This window comes from Zosterops lateralis (genome assembly GCF_965231275.1).
Source record: "Zosterops lateralis genome assembly, chromosome: 1".
In the NCBI taxonomy this organism is placed as follows: domain Eukaryota; kingdom Metazoa; phylum Chordata; class Aves; order Passeriformes; family Zosteropidae; genus Zosterops; species Zosterops lateralis.
Genome location: NC_139762.1, coordinates 46541212 through 46558773, shown reverse-complemented (window position 1 = coordinate 46558773; position 17562 = coordinate 46541212). Strand labels below are relative to the sequence as shown.

Sequence of the window (17562 nt, the reverse complement as noted above, 5' to 3'; positions counted from 1 at the left end):
GCTTCATACATATATATATACACACACATAAGCATTCCCACCTCGTACACAAAGTACTCCCCTCTTCAAGTCAGTCTCAGCTGAGTTCAGAATTAGATCCTGACTCCACTTCATAAACTTGCCCTCTTTGTTAGATTATATAAAGTCATTTCAACCCTGAAGGAGCTGGATTCTCACATTCCTGCCTTCTGAATGTACAGAGCAGAGGAGTAAGGAACAAAATAGTGGGGGTGAGAGGGGATGTTCTGATTCTGCTCAGTAACATGAAACATCATGGAGTTAAATACCAACAAAATATTCAGTGTTAATGTTTAATATTACTGGGAACTTGTCACCTCCACTTACTGTCTTGGAGCTGCCATTCTCTCACAGACTCCCACGTCTGAGCTCTGGGCCTAATATGCTTTCACATTATGCACTAGAAAGGGGGAAAAAAAAGAAAAGCCAAGAAGTAGGAAGAGTCATTACTCTGTTGCAGCTACAAAGCTGGGTAGGGATTTTTTTCCTTTTTCTGTTTGCAGGAATAAAATGACTCCCATGGCAGAGCTCCTGAACTGCTCATTTTCTGGGGTCACCTCTTTTATTCACCCCTATTATAACGTCTGTGAGATGCTCTTGGATATACGCAGATTTGCTTTGCTGTGCTGGGACCAGTCTCATCCCCACTCTTATCCACCATTACCAGCTAGAACCTACACAGCTGTTCTGCAGACTCAGGAGCACAGAAATCGGGTGATCTGGGGACAGAACAGCTCCTAAAATAACATGAATTAAGACTTTGCCTGCCACACTTTAAAAACGACTTGAGGCTGATTTGCCTTGTGAGGGTCCTCTTGAAAAATCCATGGTTGCTGTTTCATAGAGCTCGTTTCTAACCGAGGGAGTATTTCTTGGTGCAGCTTGATGTCATCCCAAATGTCTCTCTTTCACCACTGGAAACTCAGGCACCACAAAAACAAGAAGTCAAACCTCTTCGTGATCAGTGGAAACACTCTGCATCACACTGTAAACAGAATCAGGCCATTGTGCCTGTCTGTCTGGTTTCTGTAAAATAACTTATTATCCCTCTAGGCTGAGCGGTTAATGAAAATTCAAACTCTTCTAGTTTATTCCAGTTAGGAGGACAGATGAGTGATACAATCAGGTATCTCTGCTGCAGTTGTGTTTATTTGGAAGGCTGTACAAAACCCTGCTTCTTTAAGCACAGGAGGAGCCAAAATAACAGCAAAAAATTTACTATTTTCTCAACCTCCTTTTGTCACAACCTCCACCCAAAACTGATGCCAATATTCTGCCAAAACCATCAGACTCTGTTCAAACTTTCTTCTGCTTTTTTTTGAGCTCTGTTATTCCCTCAACACCTTTAGTTTTTTTTCCCTACAGCAACAAGCATGTTCACCACACCCCTGAAACAACACTCGACCAAGACACGGCTGTGCAGAGCTGACAAATCCCTAAAAAACACCCGGGCTGCCTTTTGCAGGGAGCTGGAGAGGGGGAGGTGAGACATGCTTAATGCCTCTTACAGCTGTGTTAAATGAAAGATGCCTCTAGACTGTCTTTCTCACAAAGGCTTAACCCAGCTGTAACAACACTCCCCACATTTGTGTAATTCTTGCAGCCAAAACTTTTGGTTAAAAAGCAAACAAGCAAACAAAACCAGGTAAATTTAGATTTTTGTGGCATTTGGCAACCAGGTCCATTAGGTTTATAACACTCACTCGGGGATGTGCTGTCATCCCTCTGAGCCTGCAAACAAGCCATGGCTGCGGGAGGATTGTAAACTGCCTCTGCTTTTTCCATGCCTTTCGGCATCACTTTTGTTTTGAGCACGATCCAAGTGCCACTTCACTACTGATCATTTGGATACAAACCTGCAAAACATCCAGAGGGGTCAGACCAAATCACCCAGAAAGCTGTCTCTGGCAGCCAGTGAGAGCAGATGCTTGAGGAAATGTGCAAGAAAAGGGCAAAATTCAGATTCATCCTTCCTCTGCCACAGGCTTCCAGCTTCTGACAAGCTGAACTGAAGGATGTCTTTGTATTGTTGTATTTAACATTCCTCAAGAGTCTTTTCTGATCTCAATCTGTCCAATCGCTTTTTGATTGCATTTTGATTTTGGCCTCCATGGCATCCTCTAGCAATCAGCTTCATGGTTTAATTATGTGTGTTTGTTAGAAATTTGCTGCCTGGTCACCCAAAAACAAACCCACCCTGAGCTATTGGACACCAAATAAAATGCTGGGAAATAGTAAATACTCATTCTTTGTTCATGTTCTCTCTGACAGAAATAGTTGCATTTCTGTTGATCATGTTTAATCAATCTTACCCCCTCAAATTTATGCAATAAACTTTCAAACCTGTTTATACTTTTGCCATCTAAATATCCCGTGGCAATGAGTTCCCAGCGTAATGCTCTGCTGGTGATTTCTTTCAATTCGTTTTAAATTCACTCTTTGATTAATTCACTGGGTAACCCATTTGCACTGCCAAGAATAGTAAATAATCCTTCTGTTTATGCCTTCTCCAGGCATTTGTGCCTTTACAGAAGCATGCTGTTATAGTCCACCTTGGCCCCAAACACCTCTCTCTAGACTGAAGTGTCCTGGTCTCTTCAATAATAGATTGCTGCTAAACTTAACCATTGCTGCTGGAAGAAGTGGTGAGTATAAAGGCAGCTTCTGTGGCTGTTCTCAGGGTTTCATTTTCCTGCCTAGTTGACCTTAGACATAATGTCTTTTGGGAGGGTATTTAGGACATAGGAATGTGAGATAGAGGAAAAAATGGGAAAGCCTATGTAAAGAAAACATTTTCTAAAACATTTTGGGAAGGGAAGGAAGTGAACTTTGCTTGCAACTTTAAGAAACAAGATGTGAGAAGTGTATTCTTAAATTACATTCAGAAGTAGCACATACAAGGTTTTGTCAGGCACTCATATGAAATAATCACCAATCATTTTTTTATTAATGAACTTGGATCAGAGATGGAGCCATACTATACTTAAGGGAGCTGCTGATTGCTCTTCTGTTTACATATCTTTAAAGCAAGAGAAAAGAAAAAATGGGAAGTATCAATACCACTGACTTGCAAACAAAAAAGAAGGTCAAGATGTTTGCACAGAAAGGTACAGAGAGTATAGAGTGCAGATGCAGAAGCCATTCATGTTTCCAGGTAGATAGAGAGACTACATATCAAATATTACACCGTGACTCAAAATATTTTTATATTTATCTGAACTAATTTAGAAGAAAAATCACATAATCCTATCACTTTTGAAATCTAAATACTTCCATGGAAGTATTTACGGAAAACTCTTTCTGAAAGGATAAGCTGCACCAAGAGCATTTTGAATGGAATTCCAAGACTATTTCACTCTTCATTCCTAGAAAGAGTATTTCACTGCAACTTCTTTTCAATTTTTGCCAAAATTTCCAGTGTGTATGCATTCGGTTTTGAGATAAAATGTAGAGAAATCTTATTCTAACAATTTTTGGGAGTCATCTAGGCTAATACATCCTAATTTGTGCTAACACACGAGGGAAACTGATGGTGTTTATGGCTGTTTCTGAATCAGTTGTGACTAAAACTTTAAGGTTGTACATAGGAGTTTGAATGAGCAAGGAAATTTCTTTCTTGCTGTAGCCCTATAACTCAGTTACAACTGATCTGTGATTGACACAAGATTGCCTTGAATTCCTTGGTTTGTAGTTGCCAATTTCACAGTTTTGATGAATATCCATGGGTTCGTGTTTTCTTCATGAGCTGCTCAGAGCCATATTCTCTGGAGTATTTGATCATTCAATATTTAGGGCCTGAATTCCTGTGCGACACTGGGTATAGTTTCCTGGCTGTGTGATGCAATTTTTAGCCAAAGAAATCGAGGCTTGAAGAAACCACCTAAGCTCCCTCAGCAAAGAGAAAGAGATCTCCAACAGCCACTATATCCCAATTTAAACCACATACCTGTGGGAGGTGGCTTAAAGTGCTGCGAGGCTTTGCTTCTCTCAGCTCACTGCAGCTGTGGACACTATTTAGCTCAGGGAAAACTACCCCATCATTTCACACATGGGATGTGAAGGAGATTTCTCACGTAGATACTCCCCAAGGGTACGGGGTTAAGCAGATTTATTTAAAACAGTGCAAAGGGCTGAATGCTTCCCATTTACTTAGGCTCGTTAATTTAGGATGACTGGGACTTGACTTACAGTCATGATTCTCCTACTTCAGTTCAAGGGCAGAGAGGCATAGCTGATGGTCCCAAAACAAAGCATATTCATGGAAGAGGTTTAAGCAGATGTCTTTTGTCTGGCATTTGTATTGGTCCATACTGGTTACTACAACTGGGCTGGCACAGAAAAACTTGGCCGTGAGCCTGATGGTTGGGTGGGTTGGGCTAAAGGAAAATACACCAATCTTCCACCTGAGCAGCAAAGTTTGTCCTCAGATATGTCAGTGCTGATGTGACACCACTGGTGGGAATAGAAGCACAGATCAGGCTGTAAAACTGTTATCTATGCTGTGCATACTTTCTTATTTCAAACTGGGACCCGCTCATTTCATCTTAGCTCTGGCCCCTACATTTTCTATCCCCCCTGAGAAATGGTGAATATTGCCTATGAGAGGCAAACATTTTGGGTTTTTGAGATCTGCATGTATTTGATAGCCTATTTTCTGAAAAAAGAAAAAAAAAAATATAGAACAACTCTAATTGGAAGTCTGAAGAGAAAGCTAAAAGAGATTTTAAAAAGGCCTTACTGACCATTAATGCTGTGCAGGAGGCACACTCATGGCACACTCATGTTGGTGGGCAGTGACAATCCCTATCTGTCAATCCTAACACCCCATGAGGAGAGAAATGTGTCCCTTTACAAATCATAGTGCATCAGTGATGTATTTGAAACATACTCATCACCAGAGGACTCAAGTATGAGAAGCATTTTGTTTTGCAGCCACAAATAAGATAAAACATAGCAAAAGGCTGCCAACAAAGCAAGCTCTGTGGTGAACCGTTGCTGCTCCATGGAAGATCTGGGAAAAATATGGAAACTCTTAAAATAGGAACTAAAGGGGGAAAACCTCTGCTAGAAGGGATTACCATTAATTTGGGAATTACTGCAGCACTCAGGAGGAGGATGAGGAAGGGGTTAGTGAGGCCACTGAATGAGCAGAGGGAACAGCGTAATGAGGGGAAGATGGGCTGGAGATCCATGATTTTGGCTCTCCTGTCAGCCACAGGATGTCCTTGAGGGGGCCAGAGGCACCTTTCCACAAACCAGGAAATGTGCTGCTGCACTTTGGGAATAGGATGGGGTAAGTGCATGCCGTGGCAGCCCTCTTCTTCCTTCTCCTCTAGGGTGTGCTACAGTTGCTCTTGCACACAAGGTTCAAGGATTATGGATTCACTTTTAGGATGCTTTCCTTCACAAATTAGGCTCACATAGCCTGCCTGAGTGCCCATCCACAAGTTTTCCCTGGTAACTCTCAAAACCTTTTGTTTTCAGGCACATTGACAGAGAGGTGAGTTTTCAGAAATATCTCTTCCCTACGGATTTTGTGAAAATAAAGGACTAAGTAGAGAAGAGAGACCCTCTTCGCTTATCCTCTGCAGGACTGACTACAAGAGCTTGGCTGTTATTAGGCATCAGAAACCCACACGGATGAGTCCCTTCCTGGGCTTCATTGCTTCTGCTCCACAGGAACTCACTCACGTATTAAGTGAATTTTCTCGTCCTTCCCTTTATAAAGGTAGTGCTCCACTGTAACAGGGATAATGACATGTTTCGCCTGAAATGCAATGCTTATCAGAGCCTAGTTTGAAATAAAGATTATAAAAATGGAATGTCTAGCAATTGTAATATCATCCATGGAATGGAAGAGAAAGAGACAAACAGATATATGGGCAGGCAGACAGATAGATTTCTTAATTGAACTCTCTGCTTGGCTGTATTTCCTTTAGGCAAGAACCACAGGTGACTAACAATAAAGGACCATAAGGAAGAAGATGTAGGTTTTTTAACAAATTTAACTTATCACAGACAGGCTTTTACACTTGCATCAGCCTATACTGAAAATCCCTAAATAATTCAAAGCATTCAAACGGTCTCACATTAGCAAAGTAGTATTCTCCTCACAGGTGCTTAAAAGTAGAAAACAAGGTGGCAATATTGTCCACTTTTAAAATACTAATAATATTTCATTCCTCTTCTCCAGAGCACTTAATATCCTATATAAATCAATACCTACCTCATTATCTATCAATAAATGAATAATTACATTTCTGCCTATTCCCAGATGCTCCGAAACCATTTATTCTAGTCATTTAATCACAAAGCTGTTATTGCAGGGGAAATTCAGGCAGACGTGAATACATAAAGCCAAAAATAGAGAGCTAAGCTGAGAACTTCACCATAATAGCAGTCTCTTCCAAAGCAAGCTGCTGCTCACTTTCCCAGGAGATGTAGTAGGTATCTCTTCACTTTTCAAAACAATAACTGGCACTGTAAAGCTCAGTCAGGCGAAACAAAACTTCACTCATTTTGCTCTTCCACAGTCAACATTTGAATGCAACAGGGAGTGCTGCTGGTCTGATCAGGAACCCTCTCTTTCCCTGTCAAAGGACCTGGGGTCTCAAAATGTCCTCACACTGGAGCCTCCATCTGAAAGAGAATTGTGTATAACAAGACCCATCTGTCTCTAAAGAAAAATTCATTCATCTCAAATCAGTGCTTTTCTTTTGTGCTTTTTTTGAATGACTGTACATCTGGGAAAACTGAAAATATTCATCTTCACCTCATGGAAGTTTTGGTTTACCCACAACAACAGTATCACTCGTCCCAGTTTGTTCACTATCCTTTTGATGCCATGTGCCTGCTGTTAGGAGACCAGAGATATGTGTGTTAGTGGTGGGGGGTGTGGGGGGAAGTTACACATACAGACAACATATAAGATTCAGAGAAAGAGCCTAGACTTGATGTGAGAGTGGTGGTTTCTCATTCACTGACATTAGCACAGTCTTCCTCCAATACCTTGGTGAAAACCTTGGAGATGACTAAATTAGGCCACGTCCAAGTCAAAACACTTAACAAGTATTGACTATATAAACCACCCTCCCACCTCAATTAAAATACATGCTTTCTGTCTGTGAGAAGCATCAGACGACTTGCCAGAGTTCAGAAAGCACCGTATGTTCCCCCAGCTCCCCATCCTATGCAAACCTGTTCTTCCTTCCAGACAGGCTGGGTATGTTTACCATGTCTCTACCTTTGTTTTTGCTCACCTTCCATCCCTACAGGGAGCCCTCGAGCATGTATTTATTTGCACTTTGAACCTGTGCTTGCTTGCACGGCTGTGCTTTAGCCCAAGCTGGGACCTGATTGCTTTAGGGGAGCCAGGGATGAGATTGCCTGAGCGTCAGTAAAGCTTCAGTGCCCTTGCCCACAACTCCCCCACTCACCCCAGCACACCAGGTTCTCCTGCAGTTGATATCAACGGGAGGAAAAGAACCCTCCAGCAGTTCAGAGCAAAGGGTGTGCAGCACAGACACCCACGGGCAAGTGCAAAACAGTGTGATCAGGTTAATGTGGACTGAACATAGCTTTCAACAGCAGAAAGAGCAAAAGCTTTGATAATGCATATCCTAATGTGCACCATGAATGTTTCTGAATGTATAGATGGCTAGTGTGCCAAATTTAGCTTTGGGAGGTGTCTTGCATTCTATAAATGCTAGGTTACAAAAAACCTTGACAGATGTATGTATGTATTTGTGTAAATACAGATGTCTGGGTCTTTGTGAAAAATGACAGCCTAGGATGGCTGGATAGATAGCTAACTAACTAGCTAGCTGTACACATCCTTGAACTGTAAAGAAAAAAAAAAAAAAAAAAAAAAAAAAAAAAAAAAAAGCCTTTAAGCTACACTCATCTTTTAACATCAGCTTGACTTGTAGACCCCTAAGTATGCTGGGAGGGCTGCAGCCATCTCAGGTTCCATCAGATTTCCTTTTCACCATGCTCGTGGCCCCAGATCCTGCTCTGCAGGTCTCAACTCTCCCAGCAGAACAAGGGGAGTTTGGTCCTCCATTATTTGTCTTTAACCTGAGCAGCAACAGCAAAGCTTTGGTGGATATGCTTTGAATGATAGCCAAGTAAAGAGAAAGTAATAATGCAAAAGCCAGTTTCCTGGTTTGGTAATGTCTTTTTCCAGTCTCTGTGGTATCCACACTAGCACATATTTTTCAAGGATGAACCTGAACACATCCTGTTCCTGTCACTCAGTATCCAGTCTTTGCCCTCCACAGCTCACAGGCAGGTCAGCAACTGCCCTTGCACCCCCACAAAGACATGATATCACTCTGAAGACAGAACTGGACAAGAAAGTCCTTTCTGACCTAAGCTACTCACCAGTGCTAAGTTCAAATGAGTGGATATTTGTGGCACTTCTCAATCCCAACGTGGAATGTGCCCTGCTAATATTGAGTCATGGCAGGATACTCGTGACTCAGCAGAGAACATCCAACTTGCAAGGAAGTTGCAAAAAGACACCTATCACAAGTATTTACTTGTGATATGAGGAGACTCCTGAAACACCTCAGGCCAACTCTCTTCACTGCCATAAATGTCCACATGGATGGAAACAGAATAAAGAAAATTTGGGGCACAGCTGAAGCTTCACTACTCCTCCTCGGGAGCATGTGGCAGCTCCCATCTGTGCTGAGTCCAGGCTATGAGACCAGGAGAGCCACTATGGCTTTGTGAGGCCACAGTGCTGCTCCAGCTGCAGAGGGCAGTTTGGCAGGGGAGACACACCTGGCCTGTTGTCAGGAGCTGGGAGTTGATCCCAGTCCAAATCCACTGTTGAGACAGAAGATCAAGACTAACCCTACTCAGAAATCACCATGCTGCACAGATCTGTCTGCTTCTGGGATTTGTGCTAGCTTGATGAAAGGGTTGGCTCCTATCCTCAGCTGAACTCTCATGGTTCAAAGTTGTGCTGGCTTTTTTCTGTATCCTTTGGGGTGAAAAATGTCTTGCAGCTGGTGCTTATAATTCTCTCCCCAATGTTTCAACATTCTCCAGATGAATGTCACCCGAAGCAGTGCTCCAAGATACTGCAGTCATGATTGCCAATAGCCAACATCCAAACTAAAAATAAAAAGCCACAGCATGGGACTGAGACACAAGCAATACATCCTCTGGAAAAAACACCAATAGCTGGAAAGAAGAGGACTCTCCTCTCCAGTCCTATCTTCTGTATGCCTAAAGAAGCTTCCACCTTTAACCATCCTCTTCTGACGCCATCAAGAAATCAAGATGGCTTGTAGAAAGCACTAGGTGAGCTGACCTTTCCTCTTGCCAAGTGTTCGTGTTTAAGATCCATGAAATTTTTGGCTGGTCAGTAAATACAGTGGAGGGAAAGACAAGATTTTTCAGTGAAACATGTATTTGCCCCTTGGAGGAACCTGGGTGACTATTACAAAATACTTATTTTTGGGCCCAGAGTTAACATACTATCCTTTTTTTGTTTCCCCTGCCATGCTTTCAACAGCCACCTTTTGTGGTGGTTCATTAGACTGAAAAGATCCCACTACAGAAAGGAAGGAAACCTAAGGAAAATATTTTCTGGGAGAGAGCCACAGTTCCTGCCTCACTTCCTCCTGACAGCCACAGCCCAGAAGGGAGGAAGAAGTGCCGATGACAATGTCTGCAGGAGTACCGGTGTGGGGATGAGGAAGGGGGCAGGAAGCAGAGCCCTAGGGCTGCTTTTTCCCTGTGGAGGTGCTCAGTGCAGTGGGCGTTCTGGGGGGCACAGCAGAGCCGTGCTGCAGGGAAGGGACTGACTGGCTGCACACCTCAGTACCAGGGAACAGCAGCCCCAAGTCTTCAGGTTGCTCTGCCTTATCCCACGTGTGCCACATTGCCAGCCTGGCAGAAAGAGAGCACGACAAGCTTGCAAGGCTTCTCAAATAGCTCTGCACTACAGCTCAGGAACTGAGGCCTCAGGGTTTTGCCTAGTGTATTAAATTTTGCGTATCATGCATGAGATGGGCTGTAATATTTATTTCCCTTCTTTCTGATTAGTATTTAACACACAAGGAGAATCTGTTCATTTGTCAGGCTGACCTTGCTCAGAATGGAATCTAGAGACCAATATTTTACATGCTGCCAGTAGCACTATACTTGGGCTAAGTAAAAGTGTTTTGTGGCAGCTGATCCACCAGTTCACTGCAGTGTTAGGGCTGATCTTAGCCTTGAATTTTGTAAACAGTACCCTCAAAAGAAAAAAAAAGACACTCTAAAAAATAACTTGACACTCTTACCCTTGTGAAAATAAATAAAAGGCCACATCTTTGAACAGCAGTGGTGAGATGTTTTGTTTGTACTCATTTACCCCATGCCTGGGAGACATGAATTCTCAATCACTATTGCTACACAGTCTTAAATGTAAAATAAAGTGCTTCATGTGAATAATAATAATAATTGTTTCAAACCAGACACTAAACCCCCAGTCGAGAAAGGATAGAAAACTGCCTTTGAAACAAAACAAAAAAATGGCTCAAGAGGGAAGGAGAAAGATTCTAGCTCTTGTTTTCCATTTTCACAAGTCTCCCGAGCTCTCCATCCCAGTCTGGGCAGTCCTGGGCAGATCGTTATCCTGACGTCTTGCTCCTTAGGGAAACCACAAATCCTGGCACATTCTCATTCAATTGAAAGGATCCCCAGTTAAAACTCTAACACCAGGGCTGGTTTGATAACTTGTGGCCCACTGTTTTTTTAGAGGTTGCAGAGCTAGAAATATGTTGTTTCAGGGGAGGACTTTACTGCCAAGAGCAAGCAGCTGATAAAATATTATTTGATTCAAGACTAGAAAGAATAGAGTCTAGACATTCCCTTATTAAAAAATCAGAAGTTTTGCTTAACATTTCCTCTCTGAACTGTGAAGTGATAAGTAAGAGAAATAAGTGCCTAATATCTCAAGTCAAGACTCAGTCTCACCTTCAGCCTTCTGCTCCCTCAGAGGTTTACAGAGGTCCATGCGTTTGAAGACATGCCTCCTGGGAAAAAACTAAAGATAATATTTACAAAGTCTGTAACTGCTTTACAAGGGGCTCCCTTTTCACTTGTGATAAGACAATGGGATTTCAGGCACTAGAGGGAGAAGAAAAAGGTTTCAGATCTGAGCTGGGAAAGGAGCAGAAAAACTTTTATTTTGCTGATGTAGTGAAAGCACCTCTTTTCCTTGGTCATTGATGCACAGTACCCACAAAGAGCTTTCCTGCATTTACTGCTGAAGAGAAGCACTGAGATTACAAGTTTGCAGGTCAGTGAGGCCCATGTGAGCCATAGGAAACCAAACTTCTGGTTAAAAAAAATCGTGGTCATTTTCTTGAAGGTGTGGGAATTTCCATTAACTTTGCTGGCCAGATCAACACCATTGCAAGGAGGTAGAAGGGAAAGGCTGAGTCCTTCCTCACCTGTTCCCACTGGAGGCAGTATCTGAAAAATCCTTCCCTCCCAAGCACAGCACACGCAGGATTTGAGAAGATTCCATTTCCAAAGAAATCCTAGGAGAAAGAAATGAAAATCAATAAAAAGCAAAAGAAACAATATCCGAGATGCACATCTGACAGGTATTGCATGCTCAGACCCAACAGAGCATTTAGACTTTTATCTCTTATTTGTGCTCATAGGCTGATACAAGCAGAAAGAAATAAAAGCCTCTCTGAACCAAAACCACACAGAACAAACTCACAAGAAACAAAATGGTTTTTATTGTCTCTAGGCCTGCTTATTTAGTGACACTGTAGGCACACATATGATTAGATCAACCCCCATGAACACAGCACCTGTGCCTATGGCCCTGCTAAGCCTGCCCCTACCCTCACAAAACAGCCTCACACTGGTGTTCCATTGACCCAACCACCCCTGCTGAAATTTCAGGCAAAAACCCTTGGATGGACCATCCTATGAGGCAAGGAAATATCTCCCACATCTAATGTGAATTTTGGCAGACTGTTCAGCTTGGCCTATTCTGATGGGAATCAGAGAATAACACATTCTAAAAAATCTGATTTGGGTGCTGCATGGTTTTCACAACCAAGAGGATGTTGCTCCACAAAAATAGTTTACTATGTATAAATACTCCAAAAGTAAGTGTCTGATCAAGATATGACTGCTGCTAATATTTTAGGCACAATGGCTATGTCCAAATTCACACTTGCCAGACTACACGATTATCAAATCTTAAAGCAACCAGTGCTTCTAGTCATATTTTGTCCTAGAACATGGTTATCAGCTCATATCTATGCCTTATTTACACTAGAATTTGAAATCATATTTGCAAACATATGCTAAACTGCTTGGCTAAAAACCAGGCGTCAGCATACATTAAAACACCTTCATCCTGTCTGGAATATTCTGCAGCAGTTTAATTGTGCAAAAGCCACAGCAGCTTCTGGCCTGAGAGAGCTGAATGCTGAAGCAGCTCAGGTGAGATGTGTTTCACACAACTGCTGCAGGTTTCCCCAGAGATCACCACAGCACATCTTCCAGGCTTCTTTCTCTCACAAAGGTACAATGGAGGGGAGAGGTTCTGCTTGTGCCCACTTTCAGCAGGCCAGGTTAAGTGCAGAGATTCTACTGGCAAGAGGAGGAGCAGCCAGAGTAGCAGGAAATTCCACTTTTCCAAGTGTCTCCTAATTAGCACCATTTCTGGAGGCAGAGAACCTAATCCCAGGGTGCAGGAGTGAACTGATTATTGCAGGAAGACACTGTCTAGTCCTGGTTGGCCACGCTTTTCCCTGCTCTGGAATATGCCTGTTACACACTGGCATAATCAGCCTCTGTATTTCTCACTCAGAAACGAACCAGCTGGGGCTCAGAGCAGCACTCCTGCCCAGATGTTGTTTGATGGGGCATCCTTGCACAAATATCAGTGGTTTCATATAAACACAAATACAGGTGCCACAGGGGAGCAGTGCTCTGCTTAGGAAACACATCCCTATGAGTCTCGTGGTGTGTCTGCAGCCAGCAGTGCGGCCAGGCTGAATACATCTTAATGCTTGTCAGACAGCATGATTATCACACCGCAGAGATCACGTTTGCCTCTCTAGGCCAGGGATTATCAACCCAGCGAGCCCGTCATTCCCACACTTTTTAGGGGACTATTCCCTTTTCTCAAAGCTCTCTCCTTGTCTCTCCATGAAGTCTGGGCCTGCAGGTGGGGCAGCGGGAGGAGCCTGCAAACGTAACCAAAGCAGGCTGTGCACATCTTATCTGGGATGCCAGAATGTCGCCTTTATGAGCGGAGCCCAGCATTATCAGAAAAGAGGCTATTTTGGGCTCCTTAGCTCACCCTCTGGAGCAGCGGGTGACCGGTGCTGCAGGAGCTCATTTAGGAGTCATGAGATAGAGAGGCACAGAAAAGCAGCCAGGGATTTCTGGGAATGCGGGGTCAGCCTGTATCCGCCTCTCTGCGCGCTTCCAGCAGGGCACAACAGGTGCCCTGGAACCAGGCAGGTGCCATTAAATTGCCATAATTTAAAGCCTTTTTTTGCCTAACCTGTCCAGCTACTATTTTTTTGTTCCTCCCTGCACCAGAGAAGAGAGGGATAAATAGACATAGAAGATATTATTTTTAATACCACTATTATTTTACCAAATTAAATTTTGTTCAAAAAAGTTAAATAATTTACCTTGTTTCTATGCATAGTGCACTAATAAACACACTGTCATAGAATTTTTGACAACAGGAAACAGCTGATAAAAGAAAACCTCTTTTGTTTTGGGCTTACAGACCATTTCCCATGTGTTATGTTTGCTTTGGCTGTCTCTCTGGTATCCGCTGGTAGAGATGAGAATGAGAGGAAAGCAAGGGTGTTGCTCAAAACACAGGACCCTCAAACGTTTTTGCTCCTCTTATCCCCTTCGTAAGTGCAGCAAAGATCTTTCTAAACACTTTTCCTTTTTCCATTTTTAAGGTAACTGTGTGAGGCAGCTGTCCTAACAGAGCTCCAGAAACTCTCTGGAAATGCATCACAAATTTCCCAGGAACACACAGGCTAGGAAGTCCATATTTTGGAGACAGAGGAGCAAAAAATAGAGAATAGCCTAAATAAACCAATATGCAATTGCTCCCATGTGATACTATGCAACCCTTTTGTGCTTGGCTGGTGACTTTATATCCTGAAGGAAGCACTCCTCTGTGACTGTCACACTTGTGTCACTGCCTGTCTAACCTCCCTTTCCCCACCTGAAGAGTGAACTTCCATGCATTTTGGGTTGTGCACATCCCTGCTTTGCTGCATGGCTGGAGGGGCCTTGCAGATGCCCCTTCACAGCACCTCGGGTAAGAAACCACTTGCTGTGTGCTGAGGTTGTACCTCTGCCCTCTGCTCCAGCATTGGGCAAACAAGGCAGCCCAGCGCCTGACGAGCCTGCAGTCCATCATCTCAGACAGGGCTCATGAAGGCAAGGAAGAAGGATTTCTTGTGTTCTCTTAATTATGAGCAAAGAGGCTTTGAGAGTAGTTCCTGTGTCCTTCTTACCTGAGGAACAGCAGGACTGCTAAGCCTTGCAGTGTTTTTTTGTGTTCTTTCTTTTCCTCTAGAGAGCCTTCCAGAGGTCTCAGAGATGGGAAAAAGCAGGATATTGAATCTTCTCTGCCCAATAATCCTTAGAGCCTGAAAGAAGGGCTTGTGTACCCTAAGCTTTTCTATGCTTCCTGGCCCTCAAGAAGGTCCTGCAAAAGCTTTGACCTTCCCATGAAGGCAGGAACCACCAAAAGGTGCTGTCAAAACACTGTTGTTCACCGGGCTTTAGGGATTTTGAATATTGTGATGCAGTGATAAAGTAACTGCACCATGTATTTAAAATTGTCTGAGATTTCCACTGTAGACCTTAAACACGGTGCTAAATAGGGCAAGCAAAAATAGCTGTTACTTTGACAAGTGCTTATTTAAAGCTTGTTTTGTCAGCATTGCTGCCCTGGTTATGACAGGGAAGTTGTCTAGAAATTGCATAATTACCAATATTAAAGGAAAAGCAAAACAGCACCACACAATTCAATAACAGAGCAGGTCACGTTTGCCATGGCTGTTGCAGTGTCTATTAAGGCTACACCAGCTCCGTCTCAGTCCATGGCCTCAGGAAAATGCTGTGCTGCTGCTGCTGCTCCTTGTCTGCTCTCAGTCCAGCAGATTGCTCTCTTTTGGGCACTCAGATAGGCATAAGGGAGAGTCAATAAGGACCCTATTTTCTTGCTCATCCTCATGCTGTTGAGAGAAAGCAGCATTATTGTCTTTGCTGCTCATTCTCCAAGTGTCCAGCACCTGTCACCAGAATCTCAGTGGACTCCAATATAATAGGACCGGGGACTGGAGACTGAGGAGAGAAAGAGCCCAAAAAGATTAGGTGCTCCTTTTTGCACATAAGAAAATTTGAGACAAGTTCAGCATCTGATCTTCTGCGGAACAAATAAAATATTCGGTGTTCTTTCCCTCCATCCCCTTCCTCTTGCTTTGTCTTTCCTCATAGTGGAAAAGAGGTGAGAGAAGATGATCAGCTCGGAGATGTTTTTTAGAGGCTTGATTTCAGACTTTTTGTTGCTTACATAGCACTGATAGTCCTTCTGACCTCCAGGGGCATTTTCAGAGGGCTTTTCCTTCTATTTTCTATGAGCTCAGCAGGTCAATCGAAGGGCCTATCCTTGCGATCAGTGTATCAGTGCAAGAGTGGAAGGAAACTTTGCAGCAAGGTCCACATCACCTTTTCTCCACCTCCTTCCCTCTCAAGGTTTATTGCATGTTCCAGAGCAGGTTTCTCCCCACCAAAGCTTGTTACACGTGTCCCACTTATCTGAATGTGAGCTTAGTATCGACGTGCCCTGCACTTTGGTCCTGCTCATTCGCTTTCAGGAAAAAAACATGGGGAAACTGAGCACTGAGCTCTGCCCTGCTGGAGAGGATCCTCTCTCCCAGTGCTGCCTGCCCAGTGTCTTGCCTGGGGAGTGCAAAAGTAGGCACCCTGGAAGTGACAGCTTTGCATTTAACATCCACCAGTGAAAAACCTGCTTTAAGCGACTTAGCACCACATTCAGATGCAGCAGCAAGAGCAAATGTGCCATCCCATAGTCAGCCTCCTAAGACACCATGTAATCCTTTCCCTCTTGTAACCTGCTGCCTCATGGGCTGCACGTTTTTGTTTTCCAGCTGCAGGAGCACTTGGGGTGAGGACCCTACAGCCAAGGACTTTCTTTACCATACAGTCTTCATTAATTTTAACAGCACAGACACCCTCTGCACTACATGAGCATGGGGACTTAGGGAAAAAAAATTAACCTCATCATTTAATTAAAGATGGATCATAATAATAAAATCTTCTCAAAGGGACTGGTGTGGGATCATGAAGAAAACCTTTATTATGAAATTCTTCCTATTTGACTTTGAGTCTGATTTTTCAACAGCAATGCAATCGTTTTAACAATTTTGGCATGTAATTTCCTGTTTAAAAATATTTATGAAAGGCTGCAGTGTTATCTTCAGCTTCACTGACACCTATATGTGCCATCAGCAGTTGGAATCTCTTCTATTCAAGACTCTTCTCACTTGACCTAAAGGATTAACTGGGTGCAATGACAGGTCACATTCTAGCCTGCTCATTGCAGGGCAAATATCAGGCGAGTTTGACTAAAATACTCTCCTCTGTGGTGAGCATGTGTGCACTAGCAAGTGCTAGAAATCAAATTTTAGTAAATTTAAAGTAAACTTTCTTTCACTGACAATATAATGGTGCCAGACTTTCATCTTCAAATGAGAGACATTGCCAATGCTTTCTAAAGATAAAATTTCCAGCCTTTTCTTTTCCCATGGGTGAAAATCCCTTTCTTTCATTATGTTTGGGCGAGCTGAAACGTTTCTGCTGAAACTACCAATGTAAAAAAAACCAAAAAAAATGCCCAAACAAACAAACAAACCCCAACAACAATAAAACAAATAAAAAACCAGAACCAAAGGCTACAGCCAACAAACCATGCTTCAGAGCACATGCTGAACAGTCAAAGCTTAACAAAAGTTACACAAAACTGAAAACAGCACCTTCTCATCCAAAACACTGTATGCCTTAATAATCCACAGTGATCCCTGGTTGCTGTTGGTGTACCTTGGCAGGCAGAGGATCATCATCCTCACTTCTTTCAGCAAAGCCTTTTAGACCTCCTGGTGGAAATGAACAGTCATCATCACCAGTCCCACTGACAGTGATCATTCATACCGTCTGGAAGAAAAGCAGGGCTTTGTTCACACACAGGATTTCCTAGCAATGAACCTGTGTACGACATCCCATACGTAAGAGCAGAGCTTCCCCTTTCTCCTGGGCCATCGGCCACGTTGCAGAGCAGGCTCTGCCCCACAGGCAGCCCTTGCTGGGCAGCTGAAGGTGCTGTAAAAGGCACTTCAGCTCTGGTGAGCCAGGCATGTAGGCAGGGCTCTGCCCTCCTACTGCCAGGTGCTCTGAGCACCCCTTCGCTGCTGGGTGCAGGCAGAAGGAGACCAGGTCCCTCTGCCTCTG

At 43.3% G+C, this 17562-nt stretch overlaps 1 long non-coding RNA gene across 1 annotated transcript; it reads right to left on the bottom strand.

The window, feature by feature from the left end:
- Positions 1-363: 363 nt before the first annotated feature.
- LOC310917108 lies at positions 364-17324 on the bottom strand. Its single transcript, XR_014591394.1, has 3 exons — positions 17155-17324; positions 11472-11561; positions 364-418 (listed from the first exon to the last, which is right to left on the bottom strand). It is a non-coding gene; the product is annotated as an uncharacterized lncRNA (long non-coding RNA).
- Positions 17325-17562: the final 238 nt, after the last annotated feature.